Source organism: Schistocerca americana, chromosome 4 (assembly GCF_021461395.2).
Source record: "Schistocerca americana isolate TAMUIC-IGC-003095 chromosome 4, iqSchAmer2.1, whole genome shotgun sequence".
Lineage (NCBI taxonomy): Eukaryota > Metazoa > Arthropoda > Insecta > Orthoptera > Acrididae > Schistocerca > Schistocerca americana.
The window spans coordinates 151,230,186-151,242,923 of record NC_060122.1 but is presented as its reverse complement, the minus strand read 5'-3'; positions in this window follow the sequence as shown (position 1 = coordinate 151,242,923).

Sequence of the window (12,738 nt, the reverse complement as noted above, 5' to 3'; positions counted from 1 at the left end):
TGGGCATCTTGAATGCAAACTGAGTAACAGCTGTGTGCTGTGTGTCTGTTGGTGTGCACATTCTGATGCTTACAGTGCTATCTATTGCTCAAATTTTTGAAATTTTTTCCACCTATGTCATTTTCCCCTGTATCGATAACATGCTGTTAAAATTTGATGTCATTCTGAGCAGTGGTTCTCTTTATACATTGTTTTGAAATTGGAAGTTTCATTATGGATAGTCTGTACTTTAAATCGGAATAACAATATGGAGATAAGATCTGTACTTCCAAATGCCAGGTCAATCTGTTTAAAACAACACAACCTCAACCAGTGTATCTCTAGTGTACAATACAGTTTTGCAATGAAGTTATTTAGTAATGTAAAACACTGGTGCTCGCTGCCCATTAATTTCTCACTACACACTACCAGCTAACTCCAGGATCATAACGACTGTGTATGATTTACATATTTGGCAACACCCCATTTGGTTGTCTGAAAAACTGAGTTGACATCTGTGCATTATGAGTGAACGTGTTGAGCTCAGAAAGAGCCTGACGCCTTGGCCTGGCCTGCTGGCCAAACTTCAATCACTGCTTGTGGTTGTCAGTGTGTTCACAAGCTTTTTAAATAAGTTTGTTTTAGTAATCTCCTTAGGCAAATTATTCAGCAATTTTATTCCTTGGTACAAAATGTTTTATGTTCATTCTTTCTTACTAATTGTAAGTTTACAGTCTGTATCTTGTTCCATGGTCACAGTCAGAGCTGTTTGTGCGGTAGTTACCAAGGTTATATTTTATGTGCGTAATAGATTGGTAAACATATTAACTACACCTTGTGAAGTTTGAAAAATAGTTTCATAGTTTGTGTATTTGTTTCCCAGAAAAGAATTCCATGGCTAATCATTGAGTGTACATATGAACAGTATGTAATAAAGCCATTGACGACAGGCCTCTTAGGGCATAATATGCTGATGACCTTCTGTTGGAAAGTACAAAGAGTACCAGGGAAGTTTTGCAATATAGATTTATTTATTTAATTTTTTCTAAGTAATTTCTGCCACATTGAATAGATCTTTCCATCCTCTGAAGCAAATCCCTAGACCAGTTCTCCCAAGTTTCTGTAGGGAGTAAGGCCCACTCGTTTTCCCAAGCCCTCACTGGGTCCTCATAACTTTTAAAACTGCACTCCTTTCAGCTTCATTTTCACACGCAGGAACATTGAAAAGTCACAAGGAGCAAGATCTGGACTCAAGAAGTTTCAGTCCTGTACTGTGTATATATTTGATGCATGCTTCGGCTCTGTGAACTAGAACATTGTCGTGATGAAGAAACCAAATGTCCATTCTTGATTTCAATTACAGTTTCTTCAAAGATTGAACGACATTGGGCAGGCACTGCTCAGTGTACCACTTAGGCCACGTCCTACGTAAGCGACAGAAGCAACTGAGAGCGCACGACAGCTTCAGGCGACAAAACACAACTGCAGGTATAGTTAAGGAAGTGTCCTATGTGAGCAACATCTGTGTCACTGCCTGTCTTGCACTGCAACTGGCGACATTTGAATTCAGACGTGTTTCAATCTTGTCACTGCAGCAAGCGTGACAGAACGACAGCCATGCATCTCCTCGGCAAAGCAGTGGTGTGGACGCAACAGCAGCTATTAAATACTTATCACCCGATTTGGAGAAAAGTATGTGGTGAAAAAATTTGATTCTTCTGCGTCTTACAGCTAGATATCTTTGCTCGATAAAGATATGAATTTATTTTAGTTATTCGTCATAGTCACTGTGCTGCATGAAATTGAGTATACGGCTACATGAAATTTTTAAGAATTTGCAGAGGCAAAATCACATTGCGTAGACTTTCCGTGTTAAATTATTGCGTATGAAATATAACCACATATCTAAATTGTATGTAAAGTTTAGACCGGAATGATATCTCTTTCCATTCTTGAGATATCGGTTGTTATATCCGTGGATGAGTCATTCGCAGCTCATCCGAACCTTTCCTGCACTTCTGCAGTCAAGTGGTTGTAAAAATTGTTGTATCTCATAAACGGTTCAAGATATTGAACAACGATTTTTGGATATTGACAGTACACAGAAAGGGCTATTTCATAGTATAACTAACACTTGATATGTTTTGTAAACGCATGAACAGAGTGAAAACAAGACTCCCTATAAATTACACCATGAGGTTTTGTCCGATTTTTCACAGCCAAATACAGAGAGAGAAACAGGTAAATAGGGTATCAAAGTGACCAGCATGAGGTCTAGTTTTGCATGAAAATATTTAACTGCTTGAAAGTAATCAGGGTACTTAACAAAAACTTAATTAATGAGTTGAGGAAAAACTGTAATATTTCAACAAATAAAGCTGCTGCCAAGCTATGTAAATAAAGTGTCAAAAATTTCATCTGTTCAAGGCCTAGGTATTTTGCACACAAAAAGATACATTGGTGCAGTATTTAAATGTCAAAAAGGCTTCCTTCAAATCAAGTACCAAAGTTAGGATTTTTGAGAACAGAAAACGTTAGGAAGGCAGGCAAGGAGTCAGTAAGACATGCTTTCTGAATAAAAATTGAAAATAAAAAAGAAAGAAACCGGTCAAATATTTTATGAAATGATTTGTGTAAAAGAAATAAATAGCTCAGAGAAATGTTCTACGTGCCTTTGAATGATGCTCGGAATCATGAACAGAAAATAAGGTGCACCAGACATTTCCCTAATATTTTTTATTTCACACTTTTAGACAAATCATTTCATGAAACGTTTGACTTTCTTTTCAAAAATTTTGTATGCTTCACTTTTACAGACTATTTAGATTAATTGAAATGCTTGGCCTTAACACTGATTGCTGATGAATTACTTTTGCAACATCAAATATCTGTAAAATTTCATGGTTCGTTATAATTTATTAGGAATTTAATGTGTGTGATATACTGGGATTTGTGTGTGTACACTTTAAGATCGAGTTCTTTGGCAAGACCTTAAAAATACACTTAGTGATGCCATGTAAACAGTATACATAAAACTTTGTATACAGAGTTTAACTGAGTCAGTTAAAATGTAAGAACAACCTGGGATTGATCCCAAGACCTTTTTGAAGCCGTAATCAGAAACTTTAGCTGTGACTGTCTTCTGTGTGTCCAAAACAACACGCTCTACAATTCCACATGATTTGAAAAAAGAACAGTATCATTTTCTTCTTTACTGATAGGGATTTTCTGACAGTCACAGGTGTGTCATCTTCATAGACCCAAACTTTGTTTTGAGTCTTACTCAGCACATCATAATAATACAACCAAGTCGCATCGCCTGTCGCGATGCTATTCACATACTGCGATTGTTCCTTAGAAAACTTTTTTAACATCTCCCGGCAACAAGTTACATGTCATGTGATCTGCTCTTCCGTCAGTCTATGCGGCGCCCAAAGACAATAAAGTTTCTTTACTCTGCAAATGATCATGCAGAATTGAACAATTGCTGGTGCATTTAGCTCCAAGGTATCCTCTATCGGTTTATATGTTGCTTGCCTGTCTTTGTCTAGCATTTTCCTCACAGCATTAGTGTTTTCCTTCATAACTGATGATCGTGGCCTTCCCATCCTCTGAGTCCTCCAGAGTGAAATTTCCTGTTTGGAATTCTCTGCACCACCTGAATATAGTTGTATGATGTGGGCACACATCACCAAGAGCAAGAGTCGTTTTTTCAAAGCACTGGTCTCTGTTTAAATGATGCACGAAGTTGTACCTCAGAACTGCCCGAATCTCACTTTATGACCATGATGCCATAGCAAGCTCTTCAAACTAATCCTGCTAGTGAATGACTGCACCCACAGACTTGGCACACTACAATGCAGACTGTAGTATTCTCAGAACACAGCAACAATCAGCCTCCTCTGACTTTTGCTGTGTTGTATTGCAAAACTTTCCTAGAACCCTTTGTATCTTAGTATATTTGTTAAACAGCTGGTACGAGGTCTTATGGTGGCATGGTTCCTTTTGTCCTTTTTACCCACACCTACCTGTGAACTCGTTGCAGTATATCACCAGTAGGAAAGCTGAGCAGAAACCTACCGTATTGCAACTCGCACCAGGCTGCATACAACATAATTATTCTAAGAATCAGGAAAAGGTCTTAATTTTGAATGAAAGGTAAAAATACTGGCAAAATTTCAGTATATTCTGAAGTTGAGAATTAAATGTTCACTGCCAAGCCTGTGCTAATCCTAACATTCATGCACAAACCCTTTCATTCACGTCAGCAAGTTTATGGTAATGTATTTGCCAAAATCTGAACAGCTATTACGCACGGATTGTTCTTAAATGAAAATGCTCACCACACTATTAAGTTTATCGGTGTCTAATGCACTCAAGTTTTTAGTGACCGATCTGCTCAATATACCATGCAGAATTACTGTCTTTTATCATACACAAGATTACTTTAAAAAATTCATACTTTCTAAAAAAAAAACACGACGATAAGTATGCCTTCACTTTAAAGCACATTTGAGGCATGTAACACAACTAAAACCGGCAAATTATAACTTCCTTCGGAGCTCATACTACACACGACTGTACCATTGAAAGGCTAGGCTTCGACTGCTGTAAGCATCCTCTATCTTAGAGAGAAAAGCGCAAGGAATGCCCTGTTCTGATTGGTCAATTTTTATTAAGGCCAATAGAAAAACATTACTCTCCCATGTTAGTCTGTGCTTTTCATGACTAACCAATCAAAAAATAACACACTTTCGGACTGTATTTTTTCCCGAAATAAGTATCTAACATTCTGATATTTTGATATTAATATAATAGAGGGAAACATTCCACGTCGGAAAAATATATCTAAAAACAATGATGATGTGACTTACCAAACGAAAGCACTGGCAGGTTGATAGACACACAAACATACACACAAAATTCAAGCTTTCGCAACAAACTGTTGCCTCATCAGGAAAGAGGGAAAGACGAAAGGATGTGGGTTTTAAGGGAGAGGGTAAGGAGTCATTCCAATCCTGGGAGCGGAAAGACTTACCTTAGGGGGAAAAAAGGACGGGTATACACTCGCGCACACACACACATATCCATCCACACATATACAGACACAAGCAGACATATTTAAAGACCAAATATGTCTGCTTGTGTCTGTATATGTGTGGATGGATATGTGTGTGTGTGCGAGTGTATACCCATCCTTTTTTTCCCCCTAAGGTAAGTCTTTCCGCTCCCGGGATTGGAATGACTCCTTACCCTCTCCCTTAAAACCCACATCCTTTCGTCTTTCCCTCTCCTTCCCTCTTTCCTGATGAGGCAACAGTTTGTTGCAAAAGCTTGAATTTTGTGTGTATGTTTGTGTTTGTTTGTGTGTCTATCGACCTGCCAGCACTTTCGTTTGGTAAGTCACATCATCTTTGTTTTTAGATATGTTCTGATATTTTGTTTATACTTTACCTTATTAACTATTTTTATTTGCACTCAAATTAGCTTTCCTTTTACCATAAACTTACTTAACATATTATAAAACAAATGAAACAAAATTCCCCATCGTCTGCATTCATACTGTCTTAAAAATTTCTCACGCTAGTTCATACAGCGTTTAGCACTAGAACAATGATCTACATATCACGCATCATTCTTACTGCTAAAACCTTATACAAAACTGTACAGACATAAATAAACAGAATCATTTACGAAAACATTCTTTTGACCTGTTTCTTGAATGTGTGTCTGTGCACTACTGGACTCTGGTGGATGAAAATTAGAACTACATACTCGACTGAACCTGCTTCATACCATCAGTTGCTATGCATGCATGAGTCATTCTCCTGATACACAGGCTCTAGGCAGGGGCGATATAAGGTGCCACGCCTCAGTCTGTGAGAATCTCTTAAGACATTGGCCTGAGCACGTAATCACAGCAGTATTTGGAATCAAATAAGCCATAAAATTAGTTTTACATGTAAAACTGAAACAAGTTATTACAGTTGCAAGACACTGGCAGTGAAGCATCTGAAATTCATTTCTGTATGCTGAACTTCAATGTGGTCCAGTTTACATTTACTGTGTTATCTTGGTCAACCCTGATTTTGACAGCAGAAATCTTTGTGATGTGGCTTCTTTTACAATAGGACCCCCTGCAACTAAATGGCTGCATGTTGATTTTTTTTATCTGTGTAGCCATAAGAATGTACTTGAGATTGCTAAAAATGTTGATTTTTACTTTTATAATTGGGGCATTATTCTGCAGACAATTACATGTTAAAGATATGAGCAGTTTTGTGGAAAAAATTATATTTAATGAATGGTATCTCTTCAGGTGAGCAGCTTACCACCATTTATAATTAAATATAAGCCAATGGAATGCAGCACATAAGCACTATACTTCATTCCTCCACCTTCCAACACTCATTGATTTCATGCATATTGTCAAGGAAGAAACAATACCTTATAACTGACCTCCACCGTTTTCAGTCAATTGGCATACTGGACTCAGTGCACCTGCTGTTACCATAGGAATGAGAAGTTTTCAGTAATTTACAATAAAAATGAAGCAGAAATAATATCGCGTAAGTCAAATAAAGAAAAAGGAGTATTTTCCAAATAACCAGTGTCGGAAGCACCGTGAAGTTTGTTTGTTGTCTATAGGAAGGTTGCTATGCGAGAAGGCTGTAGTAAAACATGGGAAGACCTAGAGAGGATAAATTATTGGTGCAGTGGCTAGCAGCTGATGAATCACTCACAAAAACAAATCTCCATTTCAATATACTACTTTCAAGTGAACAACAATTTCTTTCTCAGTGGAAAGATTGTCTTAGTGAAGGGTTGTTCATTTTCATCAACTGAAGCAATCACTCAATAACTGGTTCCCCAAGCAGGAGATAAGCAACAAGTAACAACAATGTGCTATGGTTCCATGCATTGTTGCATTTACACGGAAAACTGACAGCCAGTTATGCATTTTCAGTAACAATGTAATTGCAATACAATAAGGTGATTCTCAGCAAACAGTTGTCAGTGTATAAATGGTTCTCTCCCCACAGCTCAGCACCCAAAATAATAACCATGATGTCATTTTAATTGGCTTGCATGACAGAATTGGAATAAGTCGTGGTATGGAGGTGTATGGGACAGATATTACGCAGTATAGGTTTTCTACTTTGCATAAGGAATAGCTCTGTGAGCTGACAATTATGTGAGCAAGGCTGTTATGTATGTTGGCCAAGCAGCATACTGGGCTGTGAAGGGAGGCTGTAGCACACCCCATTAAGCAACTGTTTATAAAATTATAATCTTCTTAATTCTTCAATCGTAGCTTCTGTTTTTGTTCTTTGGAGGTAGGCTTTTTTATGTTTGTTGACTGTCATTTCTCTGCACCCCACAAGGAAAAATTATTCCAATATCTGGTAAGAAACTGTGTTATCACTCTAGCAATCCTCTATAAAAATGGGAAATATCAGAGGTAAATTTTGCAATACAAACTGTGTTATGCAATCTTTTTAAAAATGAGGTCACTGCAGTAATTCAAGTTTCAATAAAGTATAAAAAAGAGCTTTTGGTCTCTTGAAGGTTGAACACAAAATACACATAATTGTTTAATTTCACATTCTGTACACATCCAATTGTTATAATATTTTATTCTTGTGTTGTATACTTATTCCTTGCGTGGCAGATGCTTACTCAACTGTTTGCTAACAAAGGATACACTTGTTCTCATATGCTCAGTAATTCTCAGGTTGATTTCCCTAAAGCACTTAAGACAAATTTTTGGATGGTTCCTTTGAAAGGGCATGGCCAATTTCCTTCCCTACCCTACCATAATATGAGCTTGTGCTCCATCTCTGTTTGACCTTGTAATCAAGGAGGGTTAAACTCAAATTGTCCTTCCTTTCGCAAGTGCAATGCTGCCACAGTGGGACATATAATGTCATCAGCCTCTTGGCTTGCTCAGATGATGACCAGGAAATACACAGCTGAAATACACAGATAAAAAAAAGTTTTGCATCAACCTGGTTCCCAGAACTCCTGAAGGTAGACGTTGACTGTGGATATTTTATCACAGACAGTCCCTTTGACTGTTCGTAGATGTCACTACACCCACCCAAAGATGTAAACAACCACGCATGAGCAGCACCTATTAGATGAAGGGGATCCGACAGCCGATCAGTTCCAGTCATTCCCCCAGAAAGCAGAAAGGAGGTACACGGCTCATGTTGTCTGTAGTTCATCCATGCCTAGACGGTCAATACAGCAGTCCGATCGCGTCCACCTTGTTACCTTGTGCCAGGAAAGGCTCTCAACAAAGGAACTGTCCAGGTGTCTCGGAGTGAACCAAAGCGATGTTGTTCGGATATGGAGGAGATAGAGAGAGACAGGAACTGTCGATGACATGCCTCGCTCAGGCCACCCAAGGGCTACGACTGCAGTGGATGACCACTATCTACAGATTATAGCTTGGAGGAACCCTAACAACAATGCCATGATGTTGAATAATGCTTTTCGCGCAGCCACAGGACTGCGTGTTATGACTCAATCTGTGTGCAATAGGCTACATGATGTGCAACTTCACTCCCGACGTCCATGGATAGATCCATCTTTGCAACCACAACACCATGCAGTGCGGTTCAGATGAGCCCAACAACATATCAAATGGACCGTTCAGGATTGGCATCACATTCTCTTCATCAATGTGTGTCACATATGCCTTCAACCAAACGATCATTGGAGACATGTTTGGAGGCAACACGGTCAGGCTGAATGCCTTACACACACTGTCCAGCGAGTGCAGCAAGGTAGAGGTTCCCTGCTGTTTTGGGGTGGCATTATGTGGGGCTGACGTACACATGCCATTCTCCAACAGATAGTGCAACCATATCGGCAGCATATTAGCCAGGCGTTCGTCTTCATGGATGGCAATTCGTTCCCCCATCGTGCAGATCTTGTGAATGACTTCCTTCAGGATAACGACATTGATCAACTAGAGGGGCCAGCATGTTCTCCAAACATGAAACCTATCGAACATGCCTGAGATAGACTGTAAAGGACTGTTTATGGATGACGTGACTCACCAACCACTCGAGGGATCTATGCCGAATCGCCATTGAGGAGTGAAACAATCTGGACCAACAGTGCCTTGATGAACTTGTGGATAGTATGCCACAACAAATACAAGCATGCATCAATGCAAGAGGACGTGCTGCTGAGTATTAGAGGTACCGGTGTGTACAGCAATCTGGACCACCACCTCTGAAGGTCTCACTGTATTGTGGTACAACATGCAATGTGTGGTTTTCATGAGCAATAAAAAGGGCGGATATGATGTTTAGGTTGATGTCTATTTCAATTTTCTGTACAGGTTCCGGAACTCTTGGAACCGAGGTGCCGCAAATTTTTTTTTATGTGTGTATTAGTGGAAACATAAGTTATCCACAGCAGGACATGTCAAGAAATTATCATATTTGAGTTTGTTCCTCAGGAATCAGAAGTGCAGAGAAGGAAAACTTGTTCAAAAATCCCTATTGTTTGAATGCATAAGAATAAAAGAACAAATTCATAATAATACATTTTGTATAAGGTTGGCTTTGTGTTGGATAGGATATAAGCAGATTTTATTTTCTAAGAGGATGAAACTGTTGCAAGGGTATGGAAAGTTTGAAGACTGAATGTAAAGTCACGAGAATTTTATTATTTTTTAGATGAAATGCAGAGAAAAAAAATTAAACAATGAAATACATATTCTTCTATGTTGCAAGGAAGAAAAGTTCTTGGCTATCATCATTTATATTGAAAGAAAATATTTTACTAGCATTAAAGTTAAATAATCTTCACTTCCACACAGACAAAAAAGTTCGCCTCATTTTTTTTTTCTCCACTTTTTAAAGCAACTGTAACACATCTTGCTTTTATTTTTCATCTAATGAACATGACCATTTTTATGCCTGTAAATTCACATTTGTCAGACTATGACCCTGTCAAATGTCGAACTATGCTGTTTGCTCCAACCAGCCTCTGACTTGGTCATCACCACTACAATTGTTATTAGAGATAACCGGAGGGAGCACACTTCTCAGAAACTGCAACTTCATGGTTAATAGGATCTGCTGACAAACAACTATAAGAGTTGTTTCAAAAAAGAGGTGGTAGTTCAGGACTTGATGAGCCTCTAGAAAACTCGGTTAACACGTTTGTTGCCACACATGATGGCCAGTGGCCACAGCAGAGCCTCATACCTGACACTATGGGCTCACCAGGTGGTGAAATATCCTTCTCTATGATTGTGGCAGTGAAAGTGTTAATAACTTTGTTTAAATTAACAGGTGTTATAGACTGCCATATATACAGTGTTTATAGGCTACACATACCTTAGAAGGTAAATGGAAATGCCGTGTGTCTAGGGCCTCCTGTCGGGTAGACCAGTCGCCTGATGCAAGTCTTTTGAGTTGACACCACTGTGGCAACTTGCATGTCGCTGGGGTGAAATGATAATGATAATGACAACACAGCACCCAGTCCCTGAGCGGAGAAAATCCCCGACCCAGCCGGTAATCAAACCGGGGCTGTTAGGCATGACATTCCGTCGCGCTGGCCACTCAGCTACCAGGGGCAGACACCTTATAAGGTAACGCCAAAGATGAACTTCTCAAGGAACTCCACTGTTAGCTGTGTGCCAGTTTAGTGAACCTAGAATTCATGAGGTGGAGGCTGGTGAGAGGCCTATCCTGTGGATACTTCAGTGACCATTTTATGGCACAGCAATAGAGCGTTGTGTGTCACAGGGGACTGCTGAACTGTCCAGATTGTGAAGGCTAAAAATCTATTTAAGAAATCCTCAACTGCTTAGATGTGTTGCCTGTGGATAGAGTGGCTCACCGTTGGGGCAAAAAATCATTATCAGACAACCACTAAGGTAGGTTTTGCAATGCACATTGTGTAACATTTGTCCAGTTAGCAGGGCTCTGACTAGATTGACCTTTATTTATTTAGCATTTCTATAAACACTTTCAAATGGTTGGCTTCCATCTGGAGCAATAATACCCACACAACATAAAAGGCTGCAGATAACCCACTAGGAACTTCAGCCTAGAAAGGATGTAGGGAAATGATACGATACTTGTCAAAGAATTTGTTCTTGATTACATTTAAAGAGAAGGGAAAACCTGCAATATACAGTGGCTATGCTAAAATATATCATTCTTGATAAACAGCACACTTTTGGTGGAAGCGCCCACATCACATTGTGACAAGTTGAATAGGTACAGAAAGGAAAATAGCTATATGAATACACAGCTGTGACACACTCAACTTAAACAAACATGTTGCGTCATGAAGAAATATAATGTATATGGAAATACAGGAGTTGAAGGTGCTGTGGTAAGACTTTGGAGTGGTAGAAGAAGGAAAAAGATTAGTGCTCTGGAGACTGTGGAAGAAGTCTACAGACTACCCAAGACGTTCAGGAACAGTCTGACTGAGAAGAACAAAAAATGCAAGTCAAGGCTAATGGTAATTGTAAAATAAAAAAAGAACATCTCCTAAAAAGCAATGAATATGGGGAATGTGAGGACTATCACACACTCCTCTGAGTGGTAAATACCAAGCAACTACAACTTTTGTCCAGAAAGTATATCACCAATACTATTCTAACAGTCCTATTGGTCGAAGTGTGGTCTACTCACCCAGGCTAGTTGGTGGAGGTTGTTTTCTTCCCAATGCGCCAAACCACAGGAACCACAGTTTCCTCCAATCTCCTGTGAGGCAGGATGTGTCTGTACATGAACCTCTGTTTGGTGATCTGGTTCTAGCCATAATGTAGCCTTCCCTTAAACCATGCTATACAATCAAATTCTTGCATGAAACTTGGGAAGTCCACTGCTGAAATGTTTGTGACTGAGCAGATCTTTGGGAATGAATGCCTGTCAAAGTGGCAGGTATTTTTGTGGTGCAAATCATTCCTGGAAGGCCAGGTTGACACCCACAGCAAAACCCACTCTGGATGCCCTTAGATGAAGACAACATGAGTTGGCTGTGCAAACTTTCAAACAAGGTCTACAGAATAATGTTCGTCTGATAGCTCAGCCTCTGGATATTTCCAGGACTGTTATCCACAACACTTTAACAGAGCAATTACAGGTGACGAAATAGAGGAGGTGTCTGTCAGTGCAATTAAATGAAAGGTTATTTATTTTGTGCCATGCACAATTCACATATTTTTATTTGTGAAGCATCTTGACTGGCTTGTGATACACACTCCTGGAAATTGAAATAAGAACACCGTGAATTCATTGTCCCAGGAAGGGGAAACTTTATTGACACATTCCTGGGGTCAGATACATCACATGATCACACTGACAGAACCACAGGCACATAGACACAGGCAACAGAGCATGCACAATGTCGGCACTAGTACAGTGTATATCCACCTTTCGCAGCAATGCAGGCTGCTATTCTCCCATGGAGACGATCGTAGAGATGCTGGATGTAGTCCTGTGGAACGGTTTGCCGTGCCATTTCCACCTGGCGCCTCAGTTGGACCAGAGTTCGTGCTGGACGTGCAGACCGCGTGAGACGACGCTTCATCCAGTCCCAAACATGCTCAATGGGGGACAGATCCGGAGATCTTGCTGGCCAGGGTAGTTGACTTACACCTTCTAGAGCACGTTGGGTGGCACGGGATACATGCGGACGTGCATTGTCCTGTTGGAACAGCAAGTTCCCTTGCCGGTCTAGGAATGGTAGAACGATGGGTTCGATGACGATTTG